This window comes from Eublepharis macularius, chromosome 4 (assembly GCF_028583425.1).
Source record: "Eublepharis macularius isolate TG4126 chromosome 4, MPM_Emac_v1.0, whole genome shotgun sequence".
Taxonomy (NCBI): domain Eukaryota; kingdom Metazoa; phylum Chordata; class Lepidosauria; order Squamata; family Eublepharidae; genus Eublepharis; species Eublepharis macularius.
In genome coordinates this window covers 180504386-180524997 of record NC_072793.1, presented here as the reverse complement: position 1 = coordinate 180524997, position 20612 = coordinate 180504386, and the positions used below count along the sequence as shown (strand labels likewise).

The window sequence follows — 20612 nt, the reverse complement described above, 5'->3', positions numbered from 1 at the left end:
GGTAATGCCCACTCCCCTTCACCCATTTAGGATCAGGCTTGGAGCAGGCATCAATGCTTGCCCCCCTTCACCCAGCCACAGTCAGGTGCAGAACAGAAGGCAATGCCCGTTTTCCCTTCACCCAGCTGGGGTCAGGAGTGGAGCAGGTGGCAATGCCTGTCCCCCTTTACCCGACCTGTATCAGGCGTGCAGCAGGTAGCAAAGCCCACCACCCCTTCACGTTGCTGAGATCAGATGAGGAGCAGGTGGCGATGTCCACCCCCTTCCTTCACTGGCCAGGATCGGTGATGGAGGAGGAGGGAATGCCTGCCTGCCTGCTTTCCCCTTTCTAGAGCCCGTTGTATTTTCCCCCCGCAACGGGCTTTATTTCTAGTGATTAATAAAGTGCCAGTGCCAAAAGTGCTATTATAATCTTTCATTGCACATATATATTCTAAAGTGCAAAGGCATGAGCAGCTCCATAGAAACACCAGTCCTCCAAAGAGAGGTATAAAATCCTGAGCACCCGGCGTGTCCAATCTGTGAGGGAAATCCAATTTTTGTAAACAAAATTCCAATCTGTAAGCATGAATCTAATAGGGTATTGTCCGCCTCTCCCGATCAGAGCCCTCTTCATCAACAGATGGTCAGTTTTCCTCTGTGGCCAATGAAAGTGAGTCCTGAAATCAAAGATGGCCAAAGAAAGTGGCCGCTCCCTCCCTTCTCTTCTGTCTTCATGAAAAAAGGAAGTATATTGAATTTGGAAAAAAACGATAAAAGGGCAAAGACCTTACCGAGGGAGGCCACGGTCTCGTAATTCTCCTGTATCACTTCCCAGTAGAGTTTTCTTTGGCCTGGACCCAGGAGAGCCCATTCCTCCTCCGTGAAGAACACGGCTACTTCCAGAAAGGACTTTGGGAATGCCTGAAAGAGGAAAATATTGCCCACTTGATCATCTATTCTTGTGCCTGAGCATTCAGGAAAAAAGAAAACATCCCTTCAGCCATTCATTTGATTAAAGGAATGCAATACAACAAACCGAGGGCAAGAGAAACTGCCTGCAGAGGTGCTCTGTGTTTATTTATGAGGTGTATATATGAGGGAATATATGAGGTGTAGGCTGGAGTAGGCATGCCACACAGCCTCCTCTTTACATTTCTACATTCCTGATCTCCTGGTCAGTTGGCACACCACAAAAGGAATCAGGAAGTAGTTGTAATATGTTTTATCTTGTTCTCTCACCCTTCACAGAGCACAACATTCCCATACACTCTAAGTAATATTCTTCTACGCTCAGAGGCTCATGATGTACCTTTCTTTCCGTTATGCTTCCTAGATAAGACAAAAGTCTGATCACAGCATATTTTGCTTAGTTGGCTGAGAATGGAATGTGTAACTTGTAACTGTTGCTATAGCCATATTTGGGCATCCGGGACTTCTTGAATACAAGCTAATAAAACTCTCGCCTCCATCTTTGGAGGGACAGACTTTGCATCCAGATCTCGGTCTCGTGTCGTTACTACATCTGGCGCCCGAGCAGCCAGGGACCCTCCTCATCTACCAGTGCCTGGAATAGGCCCCTCATCGAGTGCACTCCGTCGCTTCTGCGGCCCCTTATCAACTGGTAAGCATGGGAAGTTCGTTAATGCTGCCTCAGCAAAGGCATGTGAAAGAATTTTGTTTTTTAGTCAAGAAGTCTGGCAGGACCAGCACTTCAGCTCAGATAGCAAGTCTCATTCAACATCTTCACCTCCATTGTTCGGCATATCCGGAAGGAGGTTCCCTGAACCTACGGGACTGGGAGAACGTAGGGAGAATTTTGCACATGGAGCCATGAGCTCCGGTAGAATTACTGCAGACCTGGCATCAATGCAGATATGCAGTGGAAAAGTTTACGCCCTCTCCCTCTCACACCACTGCTCAATTATCTAAGGAATGTCCACCAAAGTATGCTGAGGTGCAGTTGCTTCCTCCAGCACCGCTCAGCTCTTCCTCTCCTCCACAACCTTCTGCACCCCCCAATCAAGATTTTAATCCTCCACCTTCCACTGGAGGAATCTCAACAGGTCTTGTGAGGGAGGTACTGGAACAAGATCGCCTCCAGGCTGCTCTAGCCGAGGCTCCCACTGAAAGCATTCCAGAATCAATGGAAATGCTGTCAGTGAGCTCAGTACATTTCACGGGGAATGTGGATGCTGCAGAATTAACTAAGATGCTTGCTATCTGCCCAGTTCATTTAACAGATCAAGTTAATGATCAAAGCCATCAGATTGTGGAATACAAGCCTCTCTCTTATACTGTTCTTACTGAGTTGAGAAAAACCACAGAGCCCTATCCAGATTTTATCAAGCTTCAAGTTAATAACACTGACTCTCAAGAAAAGCTGCTTCTTAACTTGGCTAAAGAGAATGCTACTTCTGAGTACCAAAGGGTTATTGCAGGTCTGGGAAAAACCCCGGAATTGGCAGATATGGTTAGAGCTTGCCAAGAGATAGAAAATGCTTCTCATCAAGACTTTTTGCTTGCTGCCGCTCTCACTGAGGGAGAATGCCAAGATCCTGGGGGTAGAGGTGTAAAACCAAGACCTACCAGCCCGACTGGAAATGGAAAACCCCCCACACTTGTAGCTTTAAAACAGCTTCTGGGTATTCTAAATTGGGTCAATCCCTCTTTTGCTCTTCCTACCAGTCTCCTAAGCCTCCTGTTCTCTTCACTGACCACTGCAAGAAACATCCAAGTGATGTTATTCAAGTCTTACAATCAGTTAATGGCATTCTGGCTCAGCAGTGTGTTGATTAAATTCCTTCCATGAATTCAGGATTTTCCTTGTGCATTTTTCCTACCACTCAGACTCCTACAGGAGTTTTAGCAATTTCTCAAGAATCTCTCCAACCTTATGGCCTCATTGTAGCTCCCGAAACGGTGCAAATTGTGAAGCCTATCACTCCTTTGCTGCTCTGATAGTTCCTTATTCAAAGTTCCTATCTCCGCTCACCCTCGTTGCTTTGCAGCAGCTCCTAGGCAACCTTAATTGGGTACAACCTTATTTTTCTTTACCTACCAGTCTGTTAAGTCCAGTGTTTTCCTCGCTTCCTACCACGAAACATCCCAGCAATCTTATCACTGCTCCCCTGCCAACCCAGGCAGCTTTACAACAAGTAAACAAGATTTTAGCTCAGCAGTGTGCTAACAGAATCCCTGTGGAACTTGATGACCTTCGCCTTTTCATCCTCCCCACACTCCCACTAGAGTTCTGGGAATACTATGGGAATGTCTTTCTTGTAAAATGATTGTATATCTCTCTCATGGCTCACAAAAATGTTCATGCCATGGCTGATCTCTGTGCTATGGCACGAGAGCGTGCTATTGAGCACACTGGTTATGTTTTGCTATTCATAACACTGCTTTTTCCTAAAAATGATTTCAATCACCTCCTGTGTAATACTCTGCAAGTTTCGTATTGCTCTTGCAAACTTTGTGGGAGTTGTCCTTTTTCAGTTACCTAAAGATAATAGCTTCTTTTCTAATAGTAGCCTCTCCAGAGGAGTTATGTTTTTCAGAGCGAAGGTCACTGAATTACTAAATATTCTCTTCAAGCTCATCTCTAACTCACACTATGTTTATAAACTAATCAGCTGTCTTCCTGGTGCTTATTTAGCACCCCCAATCAATTCTAATCTTATAGCTCTATTTCTACACTCCTCCTTTCACTCTTATAAATGACATTCTATCTTAAAAATCTTCTGCCTTGTAGGATCAACAGAAATCCTGGTATCAAGTACACAAAGCCTAAAAATTTTCTGAAAGCTCTCAGTCATCTGTCTCAAAAAACTTCTTTGGTTTAATTGGTTGTCTGTTCCTTAATTATTCACATTATATCTAGTCTGTCTTTCTCACTGAAACTCCAAGTGAATTACAGCATGGGTCTGTAAGTTCTCCTTAAAATCTTAAATCTCTAAAGCAGCTCTTCCTTCCTCTCTTAAAGTCTCAAAAGGTTACTGCTTTGAAGCATAAGTGTTATGCATGCATTCTTCCAACCAAATACTAACTAGAGCTAACCCTGCCTAGTTTTAAGAATTAGCTAGTGTTTACTTTCAGTCAAAAGAAATAAAAGTTCAACTGTTTGTGTTACTTATTTGCATGTAAGCACTTAGTTTCTAGTAAGGATTCCCACCATGGAAAGGGGAGTCTCTATTCTTCATGAGGTAGACTTAGAATTCTCTATTAGACCACTCCTCAGAGGGGAAAAACTGCATTTCATGTTCTTTCCCATCTCCTGGGATATAACACTGACAGCTACTCCAGAATATAACAAAACAAAATTAAATGTTTATTTTTCAAGAAGCATATTGGTTTCATAAAAGTAGTTCTTAGTTCTTAAAGTTACTTCATCCAAACTCATTCACACAGATCTCTTATAAGGTTTTACACACAGCTATCCTCTCTGACTCTTATTCACAGATAATATTTCTCTCATCACCACTTCAACATATTCAGGCAGCACACAGCTAGCCTGCTTTCTTCTCACCCCCCCTCCCCCTCACTTCCACAAACAAAGCTAAGTTAGTGAACATTCCTGAGGTGGGAGATGCTTGACTCTCAGCTTGCCAGCCACTGTTTCCAAGCGGCTCAGACATTGTTCTTACTCATAAAATCCCTTTCAGTTCTACAGGTTAGGCGATCGTAACACATGCCAATCGCTCTATTAAAACCCTCCTCTCTAAACAAATACAACAAAGGGGGAGGAGGGTCCCAACTCCCAACGCTGGGAATGACTATGCAGCAAATTCATAAATGTTTGTTCACGTATAAACAACTTAATTTTTCGCAGCCACAAGCTGCTGCCTCCCCAAATATCTCTGCCTATGATAGACATTTCTGGCAGAAACCACAGTTACCTACTCTGCAGGTGTACTATCGGAGCCTGCCAGATAAGACCTGGCAGGGGCCAGTCCCCCTTTTACCATGGGGGAAAGGGTATGTTTCTGTTTTGTCATCCACAGGTCCTTTGTGGGTCCCTACCAGGTGTATCCAGCCAGCTCATGGCATCAAGTGGCAACCAACTCGATGGAAAAGCTCAGACTGCCAATTCACTTCTCATTCCTTGTGTGCTGTCCTCGCCACTTAATACCACCTTTTGCCTTGAGGAGTCTGCTGATTAATTGCTCCTCTGTTGAAAAGTGCTATGCTAGATTCCAGCTGTGACTCTACAGTGAATCTCCTAAGTGATGAGAGGCCTTGGCTCTTGCAGCCTCTGTATGTTGGTCTTCCAGTGCTCACCATTGTGAACCATCAAACTCTTAGCAAAATAGCTTGCAGCCTGACTAAGACAATGAATGCAACTTCAATTGTAATTGCTGCCTTGAATGCTGAACTCATAGAGCTCAGACGTGCTGCTTTGGACATTACTGCAAATTCTACACTCATTCTGTGTGTGCTTCTCTGTTTTCTACCAATGACTGTACACGCTGACACCCAGCCTCTGCAGGACTATCTTCAGTACAATTTGTGGAAACGGCTTGCTGCACAAGTGAACAGTTCCAACTTTTGTTTACAGCAAACAAATGACATGAACTTATTACTAGCTTCTTATTCCTGTGTTTACCCCTCTTGCCTTGCTTTTGAATGACACGACTTTAAGCATGTTTCTGAAACGTAGTAACATGAAATATACTCAAATGTATGATTGGGGTCCAATTGTGCCCCGACTTCCATTGTTTGAAATGTCTCTTTACGCTCCTTATGTGGCTTCCAATTCATCACAAAATCAAACTGTCTGCGCTCAAATAGTGAACTGCACCAAGCACAAATCCAAGCCTCACTGTCTTTCTGTAGGACCAAATATTCTTAATTGTTCAAAAACAGAAAATGTTTCTTTTGCATTTGCATTTATCCAATTACCCCAAGGTTGGTTCTTTACCTGTGTCTCAAGAACTTTTAATTACATACCTGCTAATTTGTCTGACTCTCTTTGCTGTTTAAGTCGTTTAGCTATTGCTTTACCTTCCAAAGCCATGCTTACTGCTTCTCGTGAATATCACTTAGTTACTCTTGATGCTACATGCTCTGAAGAAACCGTTCTTGTTAATAAAGCTGAATCTGTTGCTTTAGGGGCCTCTCTTATAGGGGTTCCATCTCTTACTGTACTTAATGCTAACAATTTAAGACATTTGGCTTGCAACTTAGCAAAAACTATTAATGCCACCTCTGTAGCTTTAGCAGCACTAAATTCTGAGCAACAAGAACTTCACAATGCTGTTTTAGACAATAGAGCTGCTATTAACTGTGAATCTGTAAAGAATATGTGTTGTTTTAATTTGTCTGATAATTCTAAAACTATAAGCAAGCAACTGCAACAACTATCTCACTTACAAACTTCCATAAAAGAAGATGTTTTACCCTCCTGGTGGAAAGCTCTATGGAGCTGGCTGCCAAGTGGCCTCTTAGGTATCATTATACAATATGGTGCATATGCTCTAATAGCGCTTATTGCAGGATGCTGTTGTATTCAATGTACTTGTTGCTTTAGTACTTCAAAAACCACATCCTGCTGCATATTCAGTTACCACTTCAGTGTCTAATATCCCAGCCTCTTGGCTTACGTCCTATGATGAGGATGAGGAAAATGACTGCTCTTGGAATGATGCAGAGAACGGCCCTTTGTAGCCACTTTAATTAAATAAATAAAAAAGAGTGAAGTGTAGGCCGGAGTAGGCATGCCACACAGCCTCCATTAATTGCTCTTTACATTTCTACATTCCTGATCTCCTGGTCAGTTGGCACGCCACAAAAGGAATCAGGAAGTAGTTGTAATATGTTTTATCTTGTTCTCTCACCCTTCACAGAGCACAACATTCCCAAACACTCTAAGTAATATTCTTCTACGCTCAGAGGCTCATGATGTACCTTTCTTTCCGTTATGCTTCCTAGATAAGACAAAAGTCTGATCACAGCATATTTTGCTTAGTTGGCTGAGAATGGAATGTGTAACTTGTAACTGTAGCTATAGACATATTTGGGCATCCGGGACTTCTTGAATACAAGCTAATAAATCTCTCGCCTCCGTCTTTGGAGGGACAGACTTTGCATCCAGATCTCGGTCTCGTGTCGTTACTACAATGAGGAAAGGCGGTCCCGAAGGTATGCTGGGCCCAGTCCGCATAGGGCTTTATAGGTCAACACCAAAACCTTGAACCGGACCTGGTACTCAACAGGTAACCAGTGCAGCTGTCGGAGGATAGGTGTTATATGTGCCACGGTTGGAGCTCTGGCAATCACTCATGCAGCTGCATTCTGCACCAGCTGCAGTTTCCGGATCAGGCCCAATGGAAGCCCTGCGTAGAGCGAGTTACAGTAGTCTAATCTGGAGGTGACTGTTGCCTGGATCACTGTAATAAGGTCATGGGTCGATAAGTAAGGGACAAGTTGCCGAGCCTGTCTAAGATAGAAGAATGAGGATCGAACAACCGCTGCAACCTGTGCCTCCTTAGACAGGGAAGCCTCCAGGACCACCCCCAGACTTCTAACTCTCAACACTGGCACAACTGGCACTCCATCAAGAGCCAGGAGCCGGAGTCCCGAACCCATGGGCCCAAGACCCACATGCAGGACCTCCATCTTTGTGGTACTCAATTTCAGCCGACTCAGTTTCAAACATCCAGTCACAGCTTCGAAGGCACGTTCCAGGACATGTGGGGTAGAGTCTGGCCAGCAGTCCATCATCAAATACAATTGGGTGTCATCTGCATATTGATGGTACCCAAGTCCAAGACTCCGTACCAGCTGGGGGAAAGAACCCGAAGCTCAGAGACATGTTGCCAATGGCTTCCAGGGCATCTATGCTGGGCTTCACCAGCCGCAAAGGGCACGGGTCCAAGCAGTCCATCATCAAATACAATTGGGTGTCATCTGCATATTGATGGCACCCAAGTCCAAGACTCCGTACCAGCTGGGCAAGGGGGCGCATGTATACATTAAATAGCAAGGGGGAGAGTATTGCCCCTTGAGGGACACCGCACACCAACAGGTGGCAGGGTGACAACTTCTCCCCCAAAGCCACCCTCTGTCCCTGACCATGGAGAAAAGAGACAAACCACTGCAAGGCCATCCCTCGTATCCCCACATTGGCAAGGCGGTGGATCAGCAGGTCATGGTTGACCGTATCAAATGCTGCTGATAAATCTAACAATATCAGCAGTGCCGACCCACCTTGATCCAGCTATCTACGGAGATCGTCCATCACGGTGACCAGTAACGTCTCCGTCCCATGTCCTGGATGGAACCCGGACTGGAAGGGATCTAGGGATGAGGAATCATTCAAGAAGACCTGCAGCTGCTCTACCACTGCCCGCTCAATCACCTTACCCAGGAACGGGAGGTTCGAAACTGGACAGTAACTGACCGGGTCAGCAGAGTCCAAAGATGGTTTTTTCAAGAGACGTCTAACCACAGCTTCCTTCAATGCTTCTGGAAAGATCCTGAAGCTCAGAGACATGTTGACAATGGCCTCCAGGGCATCTACACTGGCCTTCACCAGCCGCCAAGGGCACGGGTCCAAGGAGCATGTGGTAGGACTAACTGGTCACAGGATCCTGTCAATCTCATCCCCAGAGAGTGGACTGAAATGGTCTAATATTATTCCAGAAGACAGCCAAGGGGCCTCCAGTTCGCACACTGTATCAACTGTGGCTGGGAGATCACGGTGGAGAGACAAGATTTTAGCAGCAAAAAAGCTCCCAAAAGCCTCGCAGCTAATATCCGAATTTGAATTTTGATGGTCTCCTCCTGAAAAGGAGACCAAGGACCAAACCACATTGAACAGTTTTGCTGGGCGTGAGCTAGCTGATGCAATGGAGGCTGCATAGAACTCTTTCTTTGTAGCCTTCACTGCCATCTCATAGGCCTTCATAAATGTCCTATAAGATGCTCTTGCCTCTTTATCACTAGTTTGCTGCCACACACACTCTAGCTGTCTCAGCTCCTGCTTCTTCCGGCGTAGCTCCTCTGTACACCAGGGAGCTAGTCTGGCATGCGGGCAGACAGGGCGACGAGGGGCGATTTTATCAATGGCTTCGGAAAGACGGACCTGCCAATCTTCCACCAGCTCATCCAATGAACTGCCAGGGACCATCGTATCCTGCAGAGCATTCTGGAAACCGATTGGATCTATAAGTCTCTGTGGGCGAGCATAAATAAGCTCACTGCCCTTGCAGGGGAGGGGTGGGATATCCAGACAAGCCTTCAGGACCACGTGGACTGACCATGGCACTAACTCAGTTGTTTCTAGCCCCACCTCCATCCCAAAGATCAGACCCAGCATGTGGCCTGCTTGATTTGTAGGGGCTGCAACAATCTGGGAAAGTCCAAGGGCAGCCATAGAAGACACCAGGTCCACAGCCCGACTAGAGGCATCATCGTCAGCAAGGACGTTGAAGTCACCCAACACCAACAGTTTTGAGTGCTCCAAGGCCCATCCAGCCGCCACCTCTAGCAGATGTGGCAGGGCATCTGCTGGTGTGCTGGGCGGCCAGTACACCACACAGATGGCCAAACTCTCCTCAGCACCCCACACTAGACCTACACAATAAAGGCCAGAGATCTCTGGGATGGGGAGTAGCCTGAAGGAGAGACTCTTGGACAAGAATTGCCACCCCTCCCCTCCGGCCTCCCGTTCGGGACTGATGAAGGACTGAGAACCCAAGCAGGACTAGTTAATTCAGGGCAACCATCTCACCCTCACCTCACCCAGGTCTCAGTCAGGCATACCAGGTCTGCATAATTCGCCACAGAATAGTCATGCAATGTTCTGGTCTTATTATTTATGAACCTGGCATTACACAACATCAGTCTTGAAGGGGAGCTATATCTCCTAGTTCCACACCCAACATGCCCCGGGATGGGGTGCAGGTTAGAAGGACATCGAGCCTCACCATATCTCCGTGTCCTTCTCATCCTTTCCTGGGTCCCACCACCATACCTCCCTCATCCCCAGAGGACCTGGATCTCTGGCCCCATGCCGACCACTCTCCAAGACCACCACCCTGCTGCTCACACCGCTTGTCCAAGCTACCAGCTCTCTTCAGTTGCAATGCTACTCACAGCATACAGTCATTTATCACTGGAGAGTACCCTATCAGAAATTCAGACCAATGCTTCTCTGCCCATCAATTCATTCTCTTATGTCTGGGTTCTGAATCACAGCCACATTAATTCTATGGGCGGAACTACAATACCGCCCCCCCCAGCCAAGATCCTTCCCACCCAACAAATTTTACATCAGATTCCGATTCCCTACTCAATCATACTGTAAAGCTTGCCTCCAGCTCTGTCAACCCAAAGTGGCCTAATTAACAGCAGGATTTCAGTTCAGGGGCACCTTAGAGACCCACAAGATTTCCAGGGGATGCGCTCTTGAGAGCTCCCTTCCTCCCAAGCCACTGGGTGCTGCCATTTCTCGTAGGGTTGGCAGCTCCAGGCTATGACATTCCTGGAGATTTGGAGGGGTGGAACTTGGGGAGGGAAGAGACCTCAGCTGAGTATAATACTAGAGTTCATCCTTCAAAGCAGCCACTTTAGGATATACTAAAATGACAGGATTGCCCATTGAAAATAATGGGAGAGGCTTGAATGCCCATTGGAAATAATAGGGAACTTGGAATGCGCATTGACTTGCATGGGCTCCATTAAAACACATTAGAGCAAAAAAAAGGTGCAAAGAAAATGTGGAATGGATTTTGAAGGGAAGTGTCTGGGTCCAGATAGACTGTTCTGGGACTGGATTGACAGGCCCCCGAGTGCAATGACGGCCCCTGGGTGTGAAAGAAGGGCTCTGGGACTGGAATGACAGGCCCCTGACTGGAATGATGGCCCCTGGGTGTGAGAGAAGGGCTCAAGGACTGGAATGGCAGGGCCCTGATTGGAATGACACCCCCTGGGTGTGACAGAAGGGCTCTGGGACTGGAATGACAGACCCGACTGGAATGATGTCCCCTGGGTGTGACAGAAGGGCTCCGGGAATCGAATTACAGGTTCCTACCTGGAATGACAGCTCCTGGTGTGCCAGACTATGTCTTGGATCCTTAATAATGCTATGTCTTTAAACATGTATATGTTAGCCTTATTGTCATGGCCCAGTCTGAGAGTGAGGTCTCCTCTGGAGGAGAGGAGCCTCGTGTAGCCAGCCCTAGCCCTGATTCAGCAGAAGCCAGTAATCAGGAGCAACAGCTGCTGGCTGATCAGAGCTTACAGCCAGCAGCTGAGGCACCAGGACCCTCTAGCTCCAATACTACAGAGGAAGCTCAGCCAGGGACTTCTACAGGTGCAGCGCAGCCAAGAGCCTCCACCCCCCCAGGTTCACCCACGCCCAAGGAATGCCGCAGGCAGCGCCAGAGACTGGAACTGCAGGATAGATGGCGCAGTGCTCGCCTCTTGAGCCAACGCCAGCTGCTGGAGAGTGACGATGAGTAGTGGCAGGATAGAGCCCCAGCAGCTGGCTGAAAACCACGCCTGGCTATAAGAGCCAGTCTGGAGGAACTGCTGGGCGTGGAAGCAACGTGTCTACTGCCTGCAACCACTCCATGTTCTGTGAATCTTGCCCGTGCCTGCTTTTGGACCTGACACTATCGGTGACTGACCTTGGACTGTGCCTGACCTCGTTCTTGGACTCTGGACTCACTCCTGGCTTTATCTCGTGCTCTGACCACCGGTTTAACTTGGCTTTTGCTCTTGGAACTCCCCTTTGACTTTGGCCTTAAGGTTTGGACTTGAACCACCCTGCTTGGGCTGGCCCAGCCCGTGACACTTATGGTATTGTCAGGGAAGCATTTGTAGAAAAAGAACTGCAAGAACTCATTAGTATAACTCATTAACATATGCCACACCCCTTGATAGGGCCAAAATGGACAGGATTTGGTTGCTGCCAGGTGGGGAAGTGTTCCCTCACATGGCAGTGGCCCGATCAGGGCGGTTTTGTCCACAATCCAGGCCAAAACACGGCCAAAATGGGCATTTGTGACATGTTTTGGCCTGGATCAGGCCCAAAAGTGCACAGATTGGGTTGGTGCCGGGAGGGGAGGGGTCCCCCACCAGGCACCAACCCAATCTTGGCTGTTTGGTCCTGACCCCAGCCAAAAAGGGCTCCAAAGGCCCAGAGATGGCCATTTGGGTTCTGTTTGGGCCCAGATCATGGCTGAAACAGCCTGGACCAGATCAGTGCTGGGAAAGGGAGGGTTCCCCCACCTGGCCCTGACCAGATCCCAGCAGTTCTGGCCCCGATCCTAGCAGAAAATAGCCCAAATGGCCGAAAGTGGCCATTTGGGGCCTTTTGGACCAGGATCTGGGCTGAAAAGGACAGAATCTGTTCGGAGCCAAGTGGGGGAACCCTCCCCTGCCCAGCACTGGCCCAGTCCAGGCCCCCTTGGCACTAATCCGGGGCAAAAACGTGCCCAAAACATCCAAAAATGGCCCTTTTGGGCCCGTTTTGGCCAGGACTGGGGCCGAAATGGCCAGGACCATGTCTGCGGCAGACGTAGGAAACTTCCTCCACATGGCAACAACCCAATCTGGGCTGTTTCGGCACCGATCTAGGCTGTTTTGGCCCCTATCAAGGCTGAAACGTTCCTAAATGGCCGAAAATTGCCATTTTTAACCTGTTCTGGCCCGGATCAGGGCCAAAATGGCTGGGACTGGGTTGCTGGTGGGCGAGGAAGACTTCCTCCGCCCGGCTCTGACCCAATCCCAGTCATTTAGGCCCTGATCCGGGGCAGAACGGACCCAATCCAGGCTGAAACTGCCCCAAATGGCTGACAATGGCCATTATTGGCCCATTTCAGCCCGTTTCGGGACCAAAACGGCCCAGACCAAGTCAGTGCCGGGTGGGGGATACCTCGTCCACCTGGCACTGTCCCGATCAAGGCAGTTCTTGCCCCGATTGTGGCCATTTTGACCCCAGTTGAGGCCTAAAAGTCCCAAAATCTTTTAAAGTCAGGTGGTCGAGGTCAACTGACTTGGGGGAACTACCGGAATGCCGTTCCAGTGCACTCCCCCTTGAGATGAACCCTGGGTATTGTGTTGAAATGAACTTACTTTATACTGATTGCATTAATCTCATACTATATAACCCACCTTGAGTCTCAGTGGCAAGAGACCATTATTCCATTCCAGTTAGGTTGCCATCATTCTGGTCCTGGAGCCCTTCACTCACACCCATGGGCCGCCAATGCACTCATGGGCCTGTCAATCCAGTCCCAGAACGCTTCAGTCACACCCAGGGGGCGTCATTCCAGTTAGGGGCCTGTCATTCCAGTCCCAGAGCCCTTCTGTCACACCCAGGGGGCGTCATTCCAGTTAGGGGCCTGTCATTCCAGTCCCAGAGCCCTTCTGTCACACCCAGGGGCCGCCATTGCAATCATGGGCCTGTCAATCCAGTCCCAGAACAGTCTATCTGGGCCCAGACACTTTCTTTCAAAATCCATTCCACGTTTTCTTTGCATCTTTTTTTTGCTCTAATGTGTTTCACTAGAGCCCATGCAAGTCAATGGGCATTCCAAGTTCTCCTTATTTCCAATGGGCGTTCAAGCCTCTCCCATTATTTTTAATGAGCAATCCTGTCATTGGTTTTAGTGCATCCTGCCACTTTCTCCAGAGGAAATCATCTCTGTGGCCTGCAGAACAAAGTGGTCATTCGGGGAAATCTCCAGCAATCACCTGGAGGTTGGCAACTGTGATTTCATGGCTGGTATCAACGCCCCCCCCCCACGCCCCATACACACACACACACACTCCTTCTGGAAAAGCCTCTTCAGGAATGGGGCTCTGCAGGTTGACACGGGGATCTGCCTGCACTCCCCCTCCGCCCCCTTCACACGTGTTTTCTGCCCCCTCCCCTCTTCTGGCCCAGCCCGCGTCCATGAGGCCCCCAACTCACCTTTCCCGCAGAGGGGCGGAGGCCAAAGTCCCCCTCCAGCCGAGGGAGGGAAACAGCCCCGCAGACCTCCATGGCTCCCTTTGCCTCCTCCCCGGGAACGAAGCCAGGCCTGGCCCCCCTGTGGTTCGCACAGCCTCCTGGGAATTGTAGTCCCTGCGGCAGCCAGAGCCCAGAGAGAGAGCAAGGCCGGAGCGTCCCTGGGCTCTTCGGTCCCGGGCGGCGCAGCTCCCTGCGCTGAAGAGACCCCGGAGGGGGGCAAGAGAGGAAGCCTTTTCGCCCCGACTCTTCCCGGCTTCTTACGCCGCTTTGTGCTCCTCCGGCGAACTTCACTTCCCAGACGCCCTTGCGAGCTCCAGAGACGCCCTCGCTGGATTTTCTCCGCTCCGGCGCCTGCGGGAGACAGAGTGTTTTTCCTAGAGAGGGCCGGAGAGCTCCGCCACGGGGGTGGAAGCCCCGGTGCTTTGTGCTGCGAGGAAGGTCCCGGGAGGCAAGAAAGCCCTTTTGATGGGGGAAATCCATCCTTTTGGACAGGGCGGCGTCTTTTGCCCAGCACAATATAATTCAAGAGGTTGTCTCCGGCATTGTAGGACAATAAAACCAGAGACAGCTTGACCAAGCACGTCTGTCGATACCAAAAGGCTGACTTCGGGCTCCCTGCGTGTGGGACGAGAAGACTCCTCAGATTCTTAATTGCTCGCAGTTGGGGAGGAGGTGAGGGGGAAGGTCAGAGAGAGCTTGGGATCAGGAACTCGGGAATAGATCACTTCTTTGGCCTGTAGATTTTGCACCCCTCTGGGGTAGGGTTTCCCTAAGTGGTTGTTGTGGGTTTTCCGGGCTGTATTGCCGTGGTCTTGGCATTGTAGTTCCTGATGTTTCGCCAGCAGCTGTGGCTGGCATCTTCAGAGGTGTAGCACCAAAAGACAGAGATCTCTCAGTGTCACAGTGTGGAAAAGATGTGGCAGGTCATTTATATCTACTCAGGAGGGGTGGGATTGAGCTGAGTCATCCTGTAAGAGTTTCCCAGGGTGTGGAGTGCTAATGGCGGGAGGCTTCACTGTATCCTGAGGAGGTGTAACGGAACAGTTGCCCGTGTCTAAAACCAAGTTTCAACTTGCCAGGAGAAAGATGGACCTCTCTCCGGGGAAGCCGAAAGCAGTTAGTCTTTAGACCTGTCAAACAGATAAGTTCTTTGAACCAGCTGTTTATCAGTACATTTATTTATATAGTGTTCAATATTGCTTTGCAACTCCCCATCAAACACACAGACACCAATCTAGAGTTTATTTCACTTTATTGAAAATATACCCTAGTTTTTTAATGAAGCAAGTAATCAAAATATAAAGGGCTATTAATATGAATCCTATAACAACAGAACATAGAAAGGCAATAAGAAATAAGTTCACTAACATTTCTCAATAAATCCTAAGTTTAACATTGCTCAAAGTTTCTATGAAATACATAGGTAGAAATAGGTTCTCACCTAGATTCTCCGAAGAGATCTCTTCCATCAGTACCCTGCTTATTCTTTCTGTGTTTGCAATTATATACCTAATCATATGCAAATATTTAGGGTCTATTCACATGATAGCACAAACAAATATTGATTGGTTTGACACTTCACTGAATATTCATAATTTCAGCCTTCCAATTAGTTAAAAAAGTATGTCATAATCTGCACTGCAGGAGAATACTATAAATCTCTGACAAGTGTCAAGAAAAGTTAAGTGGGGCTATCACCATTGGTTGAATCTCTGATAGAAGAACATCAATCTCAGTAGAGTCCACTATTTTAATTAATTGTCAAAGGATGAAAGCACACCTGCTGAATTACCTTACACATAGAAAAAATACACTGAAAGTTCATGTAATGTTTGAAAGTTCATCTAGAGAGTATAGAAGCTAGGCCTAGTATTGTTCAGTATTGATTATTGGCATATGATTTTAATCTATATTGGCATAACAGAGGTTTTTTTGCATATGGATTGGTGCTTGATGTGCTAATCTTCTCTGCAGGGCTATTGTTGGGTGTAGAGTGTTTTGTTAGCCTGGTGTTTTTCAGAACTGGAAACCATGCTCTATTCATTCTTAAGGTTTCTTCTTTCCTATTGGAGTTTTGCTTATGCTTGTGAATTTCAATGGCTTCCCTGTGCAGTCTGACAAAGTAGTTGGAAGTGTTGTCCAGTATTTTGGTGTCCTGGAATAAGATACTGTGCCCTGTTTGAGTTAGGCTATGTTCAGCCACTGCTGGTTTTTCCGGTTGTCCAAGTCTGCAGTGTCTTTCATGTTCTTTTATTCTTGTCTGGATGCTACGCTTTGTGGTCCCGATGTAAACTTGTCCACAGCTGCAGGGTATACGGTATACTCCTGCAGAGGTGAGGGGCTCTCTACTGTCTTTTGCTGATCGTAGCATCTGTTGTATTTTTCGGGTGGGTCTGAATACTGCTTGGAGGTTATGCTTTTTCATAAGCTTTCCCATCTGATCAATAATTCCTTTGATATATGGAATTATATATATAAAAGATCTTTGCTCTTCAATTTATTAGGCAATGTATAAAACGCTATTTCAGGAAAAAAGCATCTCTGTTATTTAGTCTCTTTAGACACTTTATGTAATATAGTTACATATAGGTTGATGATACCACAATAAGGTGCCAATAACTCGTTGTTTGTAAGAAACTCAAAAAAGGGCTCCATTTTGTATATAGGCTTGATGATGATGGGTTAGTAGACATTACTATATTTTCCGATATTTTCTCCATTATCAGTTGTATCCAAATTTTAGTATGGATTCAGGCATAGGTGGGCATTGTCATGTACTCCGCTCCTAACATTAGCTATGTTAAGGCAGGGGGTGGGAATTGCGGGGCGGTAGGCATTGCTACTGCTCCGCTTCAAATACTCACTGGGTAAGGCAGGGGGCTTTGCCACCTGCTCCCCTCCTGATCCCAGCTGGTTGAAGGGGGGTGGGAATTACCACATGCTCTGCTACTAATACCAGGTGGATTAAGGCAGGGGGTGGGCATTGCCACCTGCTCCGCTCCTAATACCAGCCATGTGAAGCCAGGGGGTGGGCATTGTCAGGGCTTGTCGCTGCCGCCACTGGGCAGATCCTCAGCTGGGCCGGCCCTAACGTCAGAGGGGCACCAGGGATACTGCAGGACCCTGCTCTGTGGGGGAAGGGGCGGTATACCTCACCCAGACTCCCTCTCAGTCCACTCGCCAGCCTGCTCAACCTGGCCTGCTTACCCTCTGCATCCTCCATTGTCTCCTCCTTCCAGAACTCTCCTCCAAGCCTCCACTCTTGCATTGCACTGCTCTCACTCCACACCATCACTCCTCACTCACACCCACCACCTCAGAGCTCTTCCTAGCCACCTTATATAGGGTTTCCTTTCCCCGCCCCGCCCTCCTTCTAGGCTTGTTCCCTCTCCTGACTTGGCCCAGCTGTGCCTTCCCTCAGGTGTTTCCCTCCTACCACTAATCCCTTCCTGGCTTCCTTGCCTTGCTGGCAGGGTGGGGCTGAATGTGAGCCATCCCCAGCTGAGGTCTCCTTGGCCTTGCTCACAAGGAGCTGCCCTGGCCAGCTTCTGGGCTGCCTGCTCCTTGATGCCGGGCGGGGCTACCCATCTCCTCCCCCAGAATGCCTGTGGCAGCTCCACCTGGAGGGGCTTGGCTCCTAGCCACTCCTGAGCCAGGCTGCTGTCCTCTAGCCAGGGTGTGGCTCTGGGCTGTAGTGGCTGCTTCTCCTCCTTGGCAGGTAAGGGCTGTTGCTGGGTCCCTATTCCCCCTGCCTTAGCCCTTTTCCTCTAGCCTGCTTAGCCCTCTCTTTCCCCCCTGGAGGGTGGGACTAGCTGGCTTCCCCCTGCTCCCTCCAGCCTTCTGAGGCTTAGGCCTTTCACCCCTTCCCCCTGGAGTAGGCAGGTTCTGGCTCTGTTTGCCACTCAGAGCGGTTGAACTATTGTCTCCCGGCTGCCCCCTGCCACTGTCTGTCAGCAAGACCGGGGGCTGGGCTGCTGACCCCGGAGAGGCATTGCCATCTGCTTTCCTAATACTAGCTGGGTTAAGGTTGCAGTGGGCATTGCCATATGTTCCACTCCTAATACCAGCTTGGTTATGACTGGGGTGGGCATTACCACCTGTTCCCCTCCTATTACCAGCTGGGTGACAGTGGGGGGCTGGTATTGCCACCAGTTCCCATCCCAATCCTGGCCTGGTCTTCCTGCCATGGCACATTTTCTGGAGGGACATGGTGCCTTGCCTGGGCTTCCCTCTACGGCAGCTCCCTTTGGTGGTGCACCAGGGTATAGAGTGAGTTGTCTGAAATACGCTTACTCATTTATATAGTAGGATGGGCCTGATGTGGCGGAGAGGGAGAGGGAACTTTGTGGTGGTGGGGGGACTCTATGGCATTACACCCTGCTGTGATCCTTCCCTCTGTGGAACTCCCTCCCTAAATCTCCAGGAATTTCCCAACCCTAAAGGGAGTCTAAAAAAACCACGTGTGTTCTAGAGGTTAAAATTGCAAATGCCATGCTAGGAAGTATTAGGAAAAGGATCGAAAATAAAACAACTGGTCTTGTAATGCTGGAGTGTGGCCTCATTTGGAATACAGTATAGTGTTCTTCTGGTCACTGGATCTCAAAAAAGACATGACAAAGCTGGGAAAAGCACAGAAGAGAGCAACCAAAGAGATTACAGGGTTACAACACATTTTCTACAGGTCTGGGACACACAAACTTTCATTAAATTGGATGTTATTAGGGCCACTATTGCAATCATTAGCAAATGTATACTTCATCTCAAGGGCCATCAGGTAGCTTGCAGTCGAAATAGGCTTCACCTCTAATTCGGTGACTATAGGATGTGAATGCCATAAATTGTTGGCCTATGGGGGAAGGAGTTCTCCGGCAGTTTTTCCTTTCAGCTGCTGATCATTATGATCCTTTTACCATCCCCATTGAAGGGAGCATGACACATATTTAAACTCCACACAAGGATAAAGGGGGTATTGACCAAAATGTTATAAATTCAGACCATCAAGCATCTCCAGTGGCAGATTACCACATTGTAGAACAAGATAAAACCCCATAGCTCTCTAAGGACTGTCATTTATTTGCTATCAGCATTTGTGAGTTCAGCTTATGCCTTGTGCTTAGAGATCGGAAACTACTTGAGAACGCATAGATAAACATACATACAGGTGGTTTATTGATTCATTTGAAGAGTCTTGGGATATCATGGACAGGCAAAAAGACAAGTAAGTGAGTACTAGATCAAACCAAGCCTGAATTCTCCCCAGAAGCTAAAATGAACAAAACTGAGACTATCATACTTTGTTCACAAGACAAGATTCTCTGGAAAAGTCAAGAATGCTAGGAAAAGCAGAAAGCAATAGGAAAAGAGGACGACCTAAAATGAGATGGCTTCACTCAATAAAAGAAGCCACATCCTCTAGTTTGTACAATCTAAGGAAGTCTGTAAAAGAGGACGTTTTGGAGGTCTTTCTTTCATAGGGTCACCGTAGGTTACAGGAAACTTGACAGCACATAACACATACAGGTGGTTTATACCTGAAATGCATCACACCTCCCCTCCCAGGACTGTAAAACAGATAAAATATTATAAAATGCAAAGCAGAAAAATACAAAGCAAGCCATTCATCGATCCTTTAGCAGGACATCGCTTTGTCTTCAGGAATTTCAGTGGTCTCACTTGATGTTGATCTCCTGTAGACTTTTCTCATCTGCTCTGAATTCATCAGGCAGCTATAATTCATCTTCTGATGGTGGCTCCATACCAGCTCTTTCCTTCTGAGAGGAAGAATTTCTCAGACGGGGTCGATTTATTTGTCTGGCTACTTCAGGATGAGCTGGAGTTCCACCTTTATTTTTCTTGGCTGAGAGGAAGCCTTGAATTGCATTAACTGCACTCAAAATAAGACATTATCTTCTCATGATACCGAGGGAAATAAAATCTGCCAAATCATTTGATAAATTCCAGGCTCTCCAATGCCATCAGCCAGGACAGAGAAGCAAGCAGCCAGTTTGGTGCAGTGGTTAAGAGCACGGGACTCTAATCTGGAGAGCTGGGTTTGATTCCCCACTCCTCCACAAAGACAGCTGGGTGACCTTGGGCAAGTCACAGTTCTCTGGAGCTCTCTCAGCCCCACCCACCTCACAGGGTGATTGTTGTGGGGTAATAATAACACTTTGTAAACCGCTCTGAGTGGGCATTAAGTTGTCCTGAAGGGTGGTATATAAATTGAATGCTGTTGTTGTAGTCCAAGCAGGAAACGCCTATTCATTTTTTACACAAGAGAGTCAAACTAACAAACCACCTAAAAATAGAACTGACAAAATATATGAATCGGATAAGTGAAAACCAAAGGAAAAACTGAAGTGGTATTCAGTACGCCATTTGATTAAATGTGCAGAACATTGCAAGGCTGATCTGAACAAAATTCCTGTGTAAGAAAACTTACTAAAATGTTCAGGAAACTAGGAAAATTTTAGTAAATTAGTAATTCATTTTTTTTAAAAAAATCCAGAAAGGGATACTGTAGCCCTGTGAGATACAGATGACAATATTAGTTATTGGTCTTTGAGGAGAAGGGTGGTAGTAGTAGTAGTAGTAGTAGTAGTTGTAGTAGTAGTAGTGTAATTATTGGTCTTTGAGGAGAAGGGTGATAGTGGTAGTAGTAATAATAATA

At 47.5% G+C, this 20612-nt stretch overlaps 1 pseudogene; it reads right to left on the bottom strand.

Moving 5' to 3' along the window:
- LOC129327244 (zinc finger protein 665-like) overlaps nt 1-13982 on the bottom strand; it is a 37878-nt pseudogene extending 23896 nt beyond the window's left edge.
- Nucleotides 13983-20612: the final 6630 nt, after the last annotated feature.